We start from the raw sequence: 13,502 nt of genomic DNA on the forward strand, positions 1-13,502 counted from the left end.
CCATATTTTCGGTATTTTGGCCATATAAGAAACCTCTTTTACTGAGGATGGAAAAAACCTTTTCACTCATATGCCCCAATCGCATATGCCACATTTGGGTGATGTCAGAATCAGATTTATCTGATGTTGAAACTGCAGCAACACATGTAACAGTAGATCCCATAGAGTATATAATGTATGTTAGTCTTTTCGTCATCATAAGAGCACCATGAGAAACTTTTAAAACTCCACCTTCACCTATGTACTTTCACCCAAGAGATTCTAGAGTGCCCAGAGAGATGAGATTTTTCTTCAAGTCAGGAATGCATATAACATCGGTGAGAGTTCTCACTACACCATAGTGCATTTTGATTCGGACAGTACCTTTTCCAATAACTTTGCAGGCATCATTGTTTCCCATCAAGACAACTCCACCTCCAAAAGATTCATATGTGGTAAACAAATTCCGACGGGGACACGTATGATAAGAACAACCCGAATCTAAAATCCACTCATTGTTAGATTTGAAACTATTATTAGTTTCTAAAAAAACAGTTCCCTCAATCTCATCAGCAGCTAGACTTGCTTCGCTAGTGTCAATATTTTTGTGCTCGTTTTATTTTCTATATGTTTTTCTTTGTTTTTCAATTTAAAGCGTCAGAAATACTGTGACATTTCTTATGACAATATTTGCACATGACATTTCTGTATCTGGATTTTGACCTTGATTTAGGTCTCTCACTACTTGAATCTTTCTTATTGGATCTACCTCTTATGAATAAGCATTCCCCTTGGTTCCCACTAGTTTCCCAGTAATATCTCTATATATTTATTCTTTCTGTGAGCATGTAATTTTTCCCCTATACAAAATACTCCTATAAAATCCCAAGAAAATAAGTTTTCTATTAATTATTTTCCATTTTAGGAATTTTTATAGAATTTTCTTAATTATTTGCATTTATGTGCATGTTTAGTTCTTATTTAAATCATAAAAAATACCAAAATATCATGCATTGCATTTAGGATTTTGTTTACATTTTCAGAATTAATCAGTAATTATTTGCTTTATAAAAATTTGAAAATCACAAAAATAGGTCATTTTTACATTTTTTGTCTTTTAATTTATCGATTTTTCTCTTTCAATTTAGAATTAAGTGATGTTTATAATTTTAATAATTAGTTAACTAGTTTAATTTCATAATTTATATAATTTAGGATTTTTAGTTATTAAGATTTTTAATTAAAAAAAAGAGATTAAAATATAATGAAAGAAAAAGGAAAAAATAATTTTAAAGGGGGGTCTAACACACTTGGGCTGCACCCTTAAACCCTCAGCCCAAATAACCCTTTCTACCGCCCCAGCCCAAGAAGAACCGGACCAAAGCCCAATCTCCCTACCTAAACCTGCCTAGCCCACGACCCCCCTCTTATTAAAACCTATACATACATTAGATCTAACAGATAGGGACAATAGGATATACGCTCCCCTGACAGAGAGCAACAGAGAATGGCGCCTTTGGGGGAGTTAAGAAAAAAGCTTTCTCCTTCATTTTCCCATCAAAGACCAAGATAGACCCTTTCCCTTCCAAAAAATGGCGTAGCTTTCACCCTCCTCTCTCCAGTTTCTCACCTCACCCACACACTAATCTCTGATGGAACAAAGCTAAAAAGAGTTCTGGATTCAAAATAAGAAAAATCCGAGTTTCAGATTTGAAAAAGAAAAAGAACAAAAAAAATTCTCATGAACAAAACAAAACAGAGCAAACGGTCAAAAAAGGAATTTGGAGCTGTTGGACTGAGGAGCTGCTGTTTGTCGCTATTCCCTCGCTGGTTGAGTCACTATCTGTTGTTGTAGCTGATTTTTCTCAGCTCATTGATTTCAGCTCTTGCTTGGCTTTCTAGTTGTTTTAATTGTTGATTAAGGTCAATTCTAGTCCAAGTAAGTATGTTCTCTCACCTCTATATTTTTTTAGATCTGGTTTAATATAAAATCATGACTATTTTCCTTCATCTTTTATTGTTGTTTGGATTTTGTCTATTGTAATAATAATTTGTTTTCATAAATGAAGGGTATAGTGTGCGGACATAATTGTAAAGGAAATTTTGATACTAGGATTCTCATACTGTGGCATAGATGTGAAAGATCATGTATCAATGTTGATAATAGTTTCGACTTTGCTCCATGTATCATGTTCTTTACGTCTTGTATATTGGTTGTATCGTTTGTGCCAGTGGAGGCTCAACCCTAAAACCACTAAAGCAGTGACTTTAGGCCCCCAAAAAATTAAGGCCCCAAATTTACTCAAATTATATATAGTATAAATAATTATGTATTTATTATTAGTGATAAACAAATTAGTTTTAATCATTTTTTGTCAATTTTTAAAGTTTATACTAAAAATTGTAGATTATTAATTTGCATTTACTTCCTATTTTTATTATTCTTTTTTGTTACCTCACGTATGGGGGATGGGCTCAACTTCTTAATTTGTCTAACTCACTTTAACTTGAATCAATTTTGTTTATAACTATGATTTTGTAGAATCTTCTTATATTCTTTAAGTGGGTTTTAGACAATTTTTCAATCTTAAGCTAATGAAATTATCAAAGGATTTAGATATGAAAAAGTATTTTTTGACCTCAAATGTTTTTTGAGGCCTCTTTTTAAGTTTTTGCTTTAGGCCACATGTAGTGTTGAGCCGCCTCTGGTTTGTGCCTTGTTCGAGCATCATCTTTTTATCCTCTAGTGATGTATGATGATGAGTATACCAATCATTGCGTAGCTTGACCATGTTGAGCTTCCACTTGAACGAATTGAAGCCATCACTTCTGCCACTTTCATATGTCGAGTTCCTGGAGTTAATTTATAACTTTTAAATCTGAGCAATGTTGTATTAATGTTTGTATAAATTTTTTAAAAATTATTTTTCCATTGTTATGTTGATGTATGAAAATCATGTGGAAAGGCTAGTCAAATGTAGTTATACGCATTTCTAAATTCAATTTGGACCCATTTGGTAGCCTATGGCCTCACCCGCAAAAATCATGTCGTATTCGGTGGACTGTGACGTATCGGGCCCCACTATGAACCCATCTTAGCCTACTTGGACCTGTTGGAGGTTTCGTGATAATCTTTATTGAAATTCCAAACACATGATTCAAGCCTCGACTTTGCTTTACTCACAGTAGATGTTCCATAATGTCGAGCCTCTTTAACAATCTCAAAGTAATTTAGGAAATGGACAACTTATGAACATCATAGTTTGCTTTAGGCGCGATTAATAATGAACCATCGTGGCTATGGGTATGGTTTCCGTGACATAGTTATGATGCCTAATTCCCAAATTTGGGGGTGCATTTCATGTAACCCGATTATAACAATTTCGAATAATAAAACCCTTTGAAATAATTTGAGGCGTGCCATGCCAAATAAAACTCCTAAGCCCATGGCCCTCACAAAACTAGCTAGCTTTTTTTTATAGAAAATTTGAGGTGTGCGATTTTCATTAAATAACCCATGGCCCTCGTGTAATTAATACTAACTTTTTAAAAAATTGAGGTGTGCCATCAATTGAACTTTCCATGGCCCTCGCAAACATTGTTATTAATTTGAACCTTCGTAGTTGCTATAGGCGCGTTCTTTAAATTGATTTTTTTAATTACTAAATTCGGGTGTACATTTCATGTGACCCAATTTAAATTCTCAATAATGTTAAATAGAACGTGTCGTGAGCCGCAACTGCATTTCATGTAGCGCGGTTTAAGACGTGTTTTAAATAGCCTTGAGTCTTCTTCAAAAGCATTTTTTAAATAAATAAAAGTGATTTTAAAGTTAAAAATGCACAATAGGTTTAAAACATGTAATAAATAAGATAATAGGCCAATTATTAATAGTTAAAACGACCGTGCTAGAACCACGAAATCCGGGAATGCCTAACACCTTCTCCTGGGTTAACAGAATTCCTTACCTGGTCTTCTAGTTTCGCAGACTTTAAACGGAGTCAAATTTCCTCGATTTGGGATTTAAAATATCGGTGACTCGGGATACCATAAACTATCCCAAGAGGCGATTCTGATAAATAAATAATTCCATTTCGAATAATGTCACTTAAATTGAAAAAACTCCCTCATATCCCCCTCGGGTGGTAAAAAGGAGGTGTGACAGCTCTGGCGACTCTGCTGGGGATAAAGAACCCAGAATTTTGGCTCAGGGTTCAAGAATTCGAGCTTAGAATAACTGTTATAGTTGGCTTTTATTTATTATCTGATTTTTACATGTTTGAGCCTGTGCTAAATGCTGCTTTTTGCCTCTTTGATATTGTTTGGACTGTATATAAATTGTTACGAAACCCTCTTCTCTCTGAGTCTTCTAAATCATCTAGGAAGTGTGCACTTCGTATGACTTCTTTTCTGTTAGAGTCATATCCTAATTTTAGAACGAGGTTCGGACAAGTTGCAAAGCCGGTGAAGCTTCTGTATTCCCGGTACGCTGTCCCCCCTCCCCCCCGGCTCGAGCTGTCCGCTCAGGTAAGTCAGGTCTAGAACAATACACCCAAGTTTTTAAACCAAGAATAACATAGCCTCATACCGGATCCCTAGTAGGAACGCTTGTTTGCATCACGTGCATTTGACTTTGGGTGCTCAACACAGGGGTTGAGTCCGTCTAGGACAAGTGCACCCGAAATCAAAAGACCATCCTAATGCATCTTACGTGCTACTTGCGTATCTGTTTGTTTCGGCTTGCATGTTGACTGGCTGCTAGAATATGCAAAGAAAAAAGAAAGAAAAGAAAAGTGAGAGGTAGGTATTTAGAAAATTCTGAAACTCTACCGAAATTCTAAAAAAAAAAAGAAAAGAAAAGTCATTTCAAAATAAGTCAATTTCTGTTCCATCAAAACGTGCCGAACTACACGGGTCTGATTCTTACCGGATGTGAGATACGTAGGCAAACCTCATCGGTTCCGGCCAATAATTTTCAAAAAATCCAAAAATATTTTCCTTTACTTCCCTCTTTAGAAAGTCTTTCTTTTAGACCCCAATTTTTTAAAATCCAAAAATACTTTCCTTTACTTCCTTCTTTAGAAAATCTTTCTATGAGACCCCAATTTTAAAAAAGAAAAATAAAATAAAAATTCTTTTAATTTCTTCTAAAAATCCAAAAATATTTTCATTCTTCTTTAGAAGTTTTTCTTTCGAAATTGAAAAGAGAATTCAAGATTCAAAAATATTTTCTTGAGAAGTCTTCCTTTCGGACTTTTAAAATAAAAGTCCAAAAATATTTCCTTTCTTCTTTAGAAGTTTTTCTTTCGAAATTCCAAAACAAAAAGAAACAAAAATCGAAATTAAAAAAAACATATTTTTCTTCTTCTTTAGAAGTATTTCTTTTTGAAAATTATCAAAAAACAAGAAACAAAAAAAAATCGAAATCCAAAAATATTTTCTTTCTTCTCTATGAGTCTTTCTTTCGGAAATAAAAAAAATCAAAATCCAGAAAAAAAGATTTAGTTTATTTTCTTTATTCCTAACCTTCCTGAACTACGCAAGATCGGATTCATGTTCCCACATGATACGTAGGTAACCCACATTAGGTTCGATCGAATGGTTAAAAAAATATGAAAAAGAGAGAAAAGAAAAAAACAGAAAACAAAAAAAGAAAAAGCTAGTCAAAGGTGGTTGGTTTGTTGGTTTGCACTGACGAGTCACAAAAACCATACAAGATCTCTCGGAAATAAAAGCATCTTTACAACCAATGGAACAAGCACCATTGTTGTTGATCCAAGGTCACGAAAAGGCAAGTAGGCAAGTTGGCGGTGAAAAAATAAAAAAAATGGAGGCAAATGTGGGATTGACTTTACTAGGTTTGAGCAATAGGGCATGGGATGCTCAGGATGATTGTCAAAATTTGAGTGTTGAATCCAAAGCAATTAAAATGGTCAAATGCTGTAGTAATACTAATGGGCAAGTCTATGGCTAGATGTTGCTTAGCAACTAGAAAGTCACTTCTCTTTTAGATAGAGAGGAGTCATGGTAGCTTATTTTATCGTCTTTTCTTCTTCTTTTTATGCTATCGGACCCTTCTATCCTTTATTCAATAAAAAAAGCCAGTTAACTATTTTGTGCATAGTTCTTTTCACGCTAGTTCTAGTGACATGACATGCATGCGAAATTTTTGGCCAGATCATTGAAACCTGATTTAGTCTTGAATTGGACAAGTGAGAAAGAAACACTTTTGAAGATAAAAAACATGAAACATTTGGAATATAAGAATGAGCCAAGTTTGCATGGAATCAAAGTAGTCATGATCATGGAAGTTCAGGATCTCTACCTTTAGAATCATTGAGAAGATCGGGCTTAAGGATAATCAGACGGGGTGAAGTCTGTTTTGCACTTAGAGATAGAAAGTGCTTTTCAAAAGAAAGTGTATTCCAGAACTTGAAATGGATAAGTTTAGTGGCAAAATGCATCTTCTACATCAAGATAAAATCCAAGAAAAGTCATCCAAATTGACAAGAGTCATTCACTGCCAGGAAAGTATTGCTCATACAGCTTTACACTGAAAAGACCCAGAAAGCAATATGTCCATCAATGTCGTGTTTGTGAAGGGCTAACATGATTGGCATTCTCGAGGCTAGGAGGCCCTTTTTCTGCTACCCAAACACTTTATACCCTTTGTTACCCCTTTTTGAGCCTGTATTATTTTCTTTGACCATCCTCTTTTGGAATCAAGATTAGAGTCAATCTCCAATAAAAAATAAAATGAAAAAATGATGAAAAAAGAAAAGTCCATGCTCCAAGAGTACAAAATAGGACAACTCTTAGAAAGTTTAAGAAAAAAAAGTCAAAGGTCCATGCCCCCGAAAAATAAAAGCTGGGCAACTTGAAAAAAAAGAGAGATACAGAAAGAAAGATGAATAATAGTTTAGGTCACATGTTTGAACTATGTTAGACCTGATTCCTTTAAAAAAGGATACGTAGGCAACCTTACGGTTCAGTCCAATCAAATAAGAATTCAAAGAAAAATAAAAAAATTCAAAAAAAATTCCTCAATAGCTGAAACTGGGGCTAAGATTTTATTTCATTTTTAAAAGAGTCGATTCCAAGAGTTGTAAGTCTACAACCTCATCATTTTGAGTCTACTTCGAGCCTTCATGCCGACCATTCTTTCCAACTCTATCCAAAAATCTTCCCAATAAGAACTCCCGATAAGCCTTCAAGAATGTCAAGAGATGCATGCAATGGGCAACAGTTGTCACACGACATAGAACACTGTCAAGTCGCTTGCAAAAGAAAGAGAAAAAGAAATAGAAAGATGAGAGAGTCTTACTAGTGAAAACCTTCAAGGGCACTGTAAGGCGACGGTAAGTAGAGATAAATAAATGAGAGAGACTTGTTGTTGAAAATACCTCAGCGCACCACTAGTCGAAGGTGAGTCGTGAAGCTGATGCAAATGATTGGCACGAACAAGCCTGACTTCAAGGGTCATAAGAATGGTAAAAGGGAAGTTTAGTTTAGTTTGATACATCAGGCTGTTGAGTCCAAACTGCATGTCATGATCATTAAGGCTAGTTATTGAAAAAAAACTCTTCCTTCTGTCCTCCCGATATGGGCATTTCTTATTAAAATTGTTTCTTTGTGTCATTGTGTCCTTCACTCTGAGTCAGTCCTTGTCAAAACAAGCAAGAAAAGATTTCAAAATTTGCTACCATCTTTTCAGTTGCACAAAGTAAATTTGTCCAGCACACTCAGTTGTTACTGTCAACATGCCTTGAGGATTCATGCAAATGCTCTCCCAAAAGACTCTTGCCAGCCAACTTGGCACACGCAAAGATAACTTGTGATTCTCTTTGATAGACAAATTGCTCAAAAAGTAGGAAGTCATTCAAGATATAAGAAAAGGTTACTTAAGCAAAGATCTCCAGTTGGGACAAGGCTGATTGAGACACAAATACTAATGGTAACGGGTGTGAAACAATCAGGGTTGATGCAGAGCAAAAGTCTCTTGAGACCGACTTAAGCTGATTAAGCACAAAGCCAAGTTGCCAAAGACTCAAGACCACAAACCGACCTCTATCTTTTAAAACTGACAAAATTTTCTTTGTTTGAAATAGGAACAAAGCAGTGCAAGGAAAATGATTGAAAAAAGAGAAAAAAATGAAAAAGAGAGGATGAAAAATGAAAAAAAAAGAGAAAAAGAAAAGAAGAGAAGAGCCGACAAAGGGAAGTTTCTCAAATCTTTTCTTTTATTTGTCTTGCTAATGTGCATAAAATATTGCCATTGCACTCACATTTTTTCTCCTAGGGTAAAAAGCCCTGGTCTGATGGATTTTCTCCCAATCAAAATCTTAGTCTGATGAATTTTTCTCCTAAGATAGGAAACCTAGTTTGATGAACTTTCTCCTAGGATCAAAATCTTAGTCTGATGAATTTTTCTCCTAAGATAGAAGATCTAGTCTGATGAACTTTCTCCTAGGATAGAAATCTTAGTCTGATGAATCTTTCTCCTAAGATACCAAAAAAAAAAGAAGAAAAGAGACCTAGTACTATGAACTTTCTCCTATGATCAAAATCTTAGTCTGATGAATCTTTCTCCTAAGATAACAAAAAATGGACCTAGTATGATGAACTTTCTCCTAGGATCAAAATCTTAGTCTGATGAAGTTTTTCACATAAGATAAGAAAACCTAGTCTAATGAATCTTTCTCCTAGGATAAATGTTTTAGTCTGATGAATCTTTCTTCTAAGATAATAAAAAAGAGACCTAGTCTGATGAACTTTTCTCCTAGGATAAAAATCTTAGTCTTATACAAAAAAGAGACCTAGTCTGATGAACTTTCTCGTAGGATCAAAATCTTAGTTTGATGAATTTTTCTCCTAAGATAAGAGCCCTAGTCTGATGAATTTTCTCCTAGGACAAGAAATCTTAGTCTGATGAATCTTTCTCCTAAGATAGAAAACCTAGTCCGAGAAACTTTCTCCTAGGATAGATGTCTTAGTCTGATGAATTTTTCTCCTAAGATATAAAAACCTAGTCTGATGAATTTTCTTCTAGGAAATTTAAAAAAAGAAAAGAGGATGTTTCGATTAAAAAAAAGAGTCATTTGTTCATGCCTTTGAAAAAAAAACATTGGGGCAATTTGTTTAAAAGAATGAATTTCGCTAAAAAAAAAAAATCCTTCTTGGTTCATTTTAGCATAGGTACACAATTCATAACTTGGTAATCTTTTCCAACATAGGGTCCCACTCCCTAGCTGATGCCAGCATAACCTGGTAATCTTTTCCAGAATAGGGTCCCACTCCCTAGCTGATGCGAGCATAACCTGGTAATCTTTTCCAACATCGGGTCCTATTCCTTAGTTGATGCCAACATAACCTGGTAATCTTTCCAACTTAGGGCCTCCAATACCTAGTTGATTTCATTTTAGATATAAGGTCTCCACTCCCTAATCTCTTTTTCCCAAGGATACACAATCCTGACTTTTATTGCTTTCAATAAAGAATTAGTTTAGAATTTTGTTACAATAACTCACAAAATTTTCCTAGTGAAAACTGGAGCAAAAAAATTTCATTCGTTTGTTTGTTTTGGTGTCTGAGCAGGTTTTACCTCGATGCACAGGGTTCGAGATGACCAAAAAAATGAGTCTCAATCCAGAATAAAGACAAAAGAAGAAAAAGAAAAAGAAGTGAACTCAAAGTGCAGAAGCGGAGAAAAGATGTGGACTGCTCAGGACGTGATTGAAGTCACAAGCTTTCCAAGTCCCACCTTTATTCGAAAAGCTGAAGAAAAATGAATTGGTGGCTCCAGCTAACGAGCATCAAGATTTACATTATAGTCGGCAAGAAGGACCAGCCAAGACTCAAGATTAAGCTTTAGGAGGTTTATAGATAAGAATCTTGTAACTCGTAGTTAATAGGTTTAGCTAGTTTAGTTTTTCATCTTTCATTTTGGTGTAATAAGGAGCTCAGCAAGCAAAAATAACAGCAACAACAGTGAAATCATAGTTTTTCGGTAGTCTCACCTACCAAAACTTTCAGAACTACACTGACCTGATTCATTTATAACCAAGGATATGTAGGCAACCTCTGAAGCAAAGTTCAGTCAGGTTTTTTCAAAAGATGCTTCTCATGGAGTTTCAAACGGGTAAAAATCCCCCATAGTTTGCTCATTTTATCTTTGCCCGAAAATCCTTCGTGTTTCCGAGCAAAGAGGGACAGCTGTGAGCATGTGATTTTTGCCCTATACGAAATACTCCTATAAAATCCCAAGAAAATAGGTTTTCTATTAATTATTTGCCATTTTAGGAATTTTTGTAGAATTTGCATTTATGTGAGTGTTTAATTTTTATTTAAATCATGAAAAATACCAAAATATCATGCATTGCATTTAGGATTTGTTTTTACATTTTTAGAATTAATCAATAATTATTTGCTTTATAAAAATTTAAAAATCACAAAAATAGCTCATTTTTATATTTTTTGTCTTTTAATTTATTGATTTTTCTCTTTCAATTTAGAATTAAGTAATGTTTATAATTTTTATAATTAGTTAACTAGTTTAATTTCATGCTTTAGATAATTTATGATTTTTAATTATTGGAATTTTTAATTAAAAAAAGAGATTAAAATCTAATGAAAGAAAAAGGGAAAAATGATTTTAAAGGGGGGTCTAACACACTTGGGCTGCACCCTTAAACCCTCAGCCCAAATAACCCTTTCTACCGCCCCAGCCCAAGAAGAATCGGACCAAAGCCCAATCTCCCTACCCAGACCCGCCTAGCCCACGACCCCCCTCTTATTAAAACCTATACATACATTAGACCTAACAGATAGGGACAATAGGATATACGCTCCCCTGACAGAGAGCAACAGAGAACGGCGCCTTTGGGGGAGTTAAAAAAAAAGCTTTCTCCTTCATTTTCCCATCAAAAACCAAGACATACCATTTACCTTCTAAAAAATGGTGTAGCTTTGACCTTTCTCTCTCCAGTTTCTCACCTCACCCACACACTAATCTCTGATGGAACAAAGCTAAAAAGAGTTCTGTTTTCAAAAGAAGAAAAATCCGAGTTTCAGATTTGAAAAAGAAAAAGAAAAAAAAATTCTCATGAACAAAACAAAACAAAGCAAACAGTCAAAAAAGGAATTTGGAGCTGTTGGACTGAGGAGCTGCTGTTTGTCACTATTCCCTCGCTGGTTGAGTCACTATTTGTTGCTGTAGCTAATTTGTCCCAGCTTATTGATTTCAGCTCTTACTTGGCTTTCTAGTTGTTTTAATTATTGATTAAGGTCAATTCTAGTCCAAGTAAGTATGTTCTCTCACCTCTGTATTTTTTCAGATCTGGTTTAATATAAAATCATGACTATTTTCCTTTATCTTTTATTATTGTTTGGATTTTGTGTATTGTAATAATAATTTGATTCCATAAATGAAGGGTATAGCGTGCGGACATAATTGTAAAGGAAATTTTGATACTGGGATTCTCATACTGTGACATAAATGTGAAAGATCATATATCAATGTTGATAATAGTTTCGACTTTGCTCCATGTATCATGTTCTTCACGTCTTGTATATTGCTTGTATCGTTTGTGCCTTGTTCGAGCGTCCTCTTCTTGTCCTCCAATGATGTATGATGATGAGTATACCAATCATTGTGTATCTTGACCATGTTGAGCTTCCACTTGAACAAATTGAAGTCATCACTTCTGCCACTTTCATATGTCGAGTTCCTGGAGTTAATTTATAACTTTAAAATCTGAGCAATCTTGAATTAATGTTTGTAGAAGTTTTTTTTAAATTATTTTTCTATTGTTATGTTGATGTATGAAAATCATGTGGAAAGACTAGTCAAATGTAGTTATACGCATTTCTGAATTCAATTCGGACCCATTTGGTAGCCTATGGCCTCACCCGCAAAAATCATGTCGTATTCGGTGGACTGTGACGTATCGGGCCCCACTATGAACCCATCTTAGCCTACTTGGACCTGTTGGATGTTTCGTGATAATCTTTATTGAAACTCCAAACACTTGATTCAAGCCCCGACTTTGCTTTACTTACAGTAGACGTTCCATAATGTCGAGCCTCTTTAACAATCTCAAAGTAATTTAGGAAATGGACAACTTATGAACATCGTTGCTTGTTTCAGGCGCGATTAATAATGAACCATCGTGGCTATGGGTACGGTTCCTGTGACATAGTAATGATGCCTAATTCCCAAATTTAGGGTACATTTCATGTAACCCGATTATAACAACTTCGAATAATAAAACCCTTTAAAATAATTTGAGGCGTGCCATGCCAAATAAAACCCCTAAGCCCATGGCCCTCACAAAACTAGCTAGCTTTTTTTTTGAGGTGTGAGGTGTGCGATTTTCATTAAATAACCCATGGCCCTCGTGTAATTAATACTAACTTTTTAAAAAATTGAGGTGTGCCATCAATTGAATTTTCCATGGACCTCGCAAACATTGTTATTAATTTGAACCTTTGTAGTTGCTTTAGGCGCATTCTTTAAATTGATTTTTTTAATTACTAAATTCGGGTGTACATTTCATGTGACCCAATTTCAATTCTCAACAATATTAAATAGAACGTGTCGCGAACCGAGGGTGCATTTCATGTAGCACGGTTTAAGGCGTGTTTTAAATAGCCTTGAATCTTCTTTAAAATCATTTTTTAAATAAATAAAAGCGGTTTTAAAGTTAAAAATGGACAATAGGTTTAAAACGTATAATAAATTAGATAATAAGCCAATTATTAATAGTTAAAGCAACCGTGCTAGAACCACGGAATCCGGGAATGCCTAACACCTTTTCCCAGGTTAATAGAATTCCTTACCGGTCTTCTGGTTTCACAGACTTTATTTGGGATTTAAAATAAACCGGTGACTTGAGACACCATAAACTATCCCAAGTGGAGACTCTGATAAATAAATAATTCCATTTCGAATGATGTCACTTAAATTGGAAAAACTCCCTCATATACCCCTCGGGTGATAAAAAGGAAGTGTTACACTTTCGATTTCAAAATAGATTTGATATCTTTATAAGAGATATTATCCTTTCCATAAAGCATAGTATCTCTTATACGTTTAAACGACTGGGTAAGGAAACAAGCAATAACACAGCTTGATCCTTATCTTTGATTTCAATATCTATGTTAAATCCGTAAGAAGAGAATAAAAAATATCAATATGTGTAAGTATATGTCTCGCCCTGAAACCTGGCCTGGACGTAACACGACACTCGGTGCCTGACTACATATGACCGATCGAACCCACTGGCTGGCTGAATCAACATGTGATATCATAACATACTAAATACGGAAAATAAACTAACACATGCTGATATACTGAAAGTCTGAATGATAACAATCAAAGTGTGGAAACACTATACAAGTCTGAAACATGTCTGTAGCCAACGTTGCTTAACATAAAAAGCTTGTGACTCTTTCTAACTGTTACTCTACTCTATCAAGCCTCTATTGAAGTACTGAAAACACTGACTGTCTGTAAATACTAAAAG

At 34.8% G+C, this 13,502-nt stretch overlaps 1 long non-coding RNA gene across 1 annotated transcript; it reads left to right on the forward strand.

Moving 5' to 3' along the window:
- Nucleotides 1–1,435: 1,435 nt before the first annotated feature.
- Nucleotides 1,436–10,142, forward strand: LOC107804280 (uncharacterized). The gene is made up of 2 exons (XR_001652232.2): nucleotides 1,436–1,918; nucleotides 9,574–10,142. It is a non-coding gene; the product is annotated as an uncharacterized LOC107804280 (long non-coding RNA).
- Nucleotides 10,143–13,502: the final 3,360 nt, after the last annotated feature.

The sequence above is a fragment of the Nicotiana tabacum genome, chromosome 18, assembly GCF_000715075.1.
Source record: "Nicotiana tabacum cultivar K326 chromosome 18, ASM71507v2, whole genome shotgun sequence".
Lineage (NCBI taxonomy): Eukaryota > Viridiplantae > Streptophyta > Magnoliopsida > Solanales > Solanaceae > Nicotiana > Nicotiana tabacum.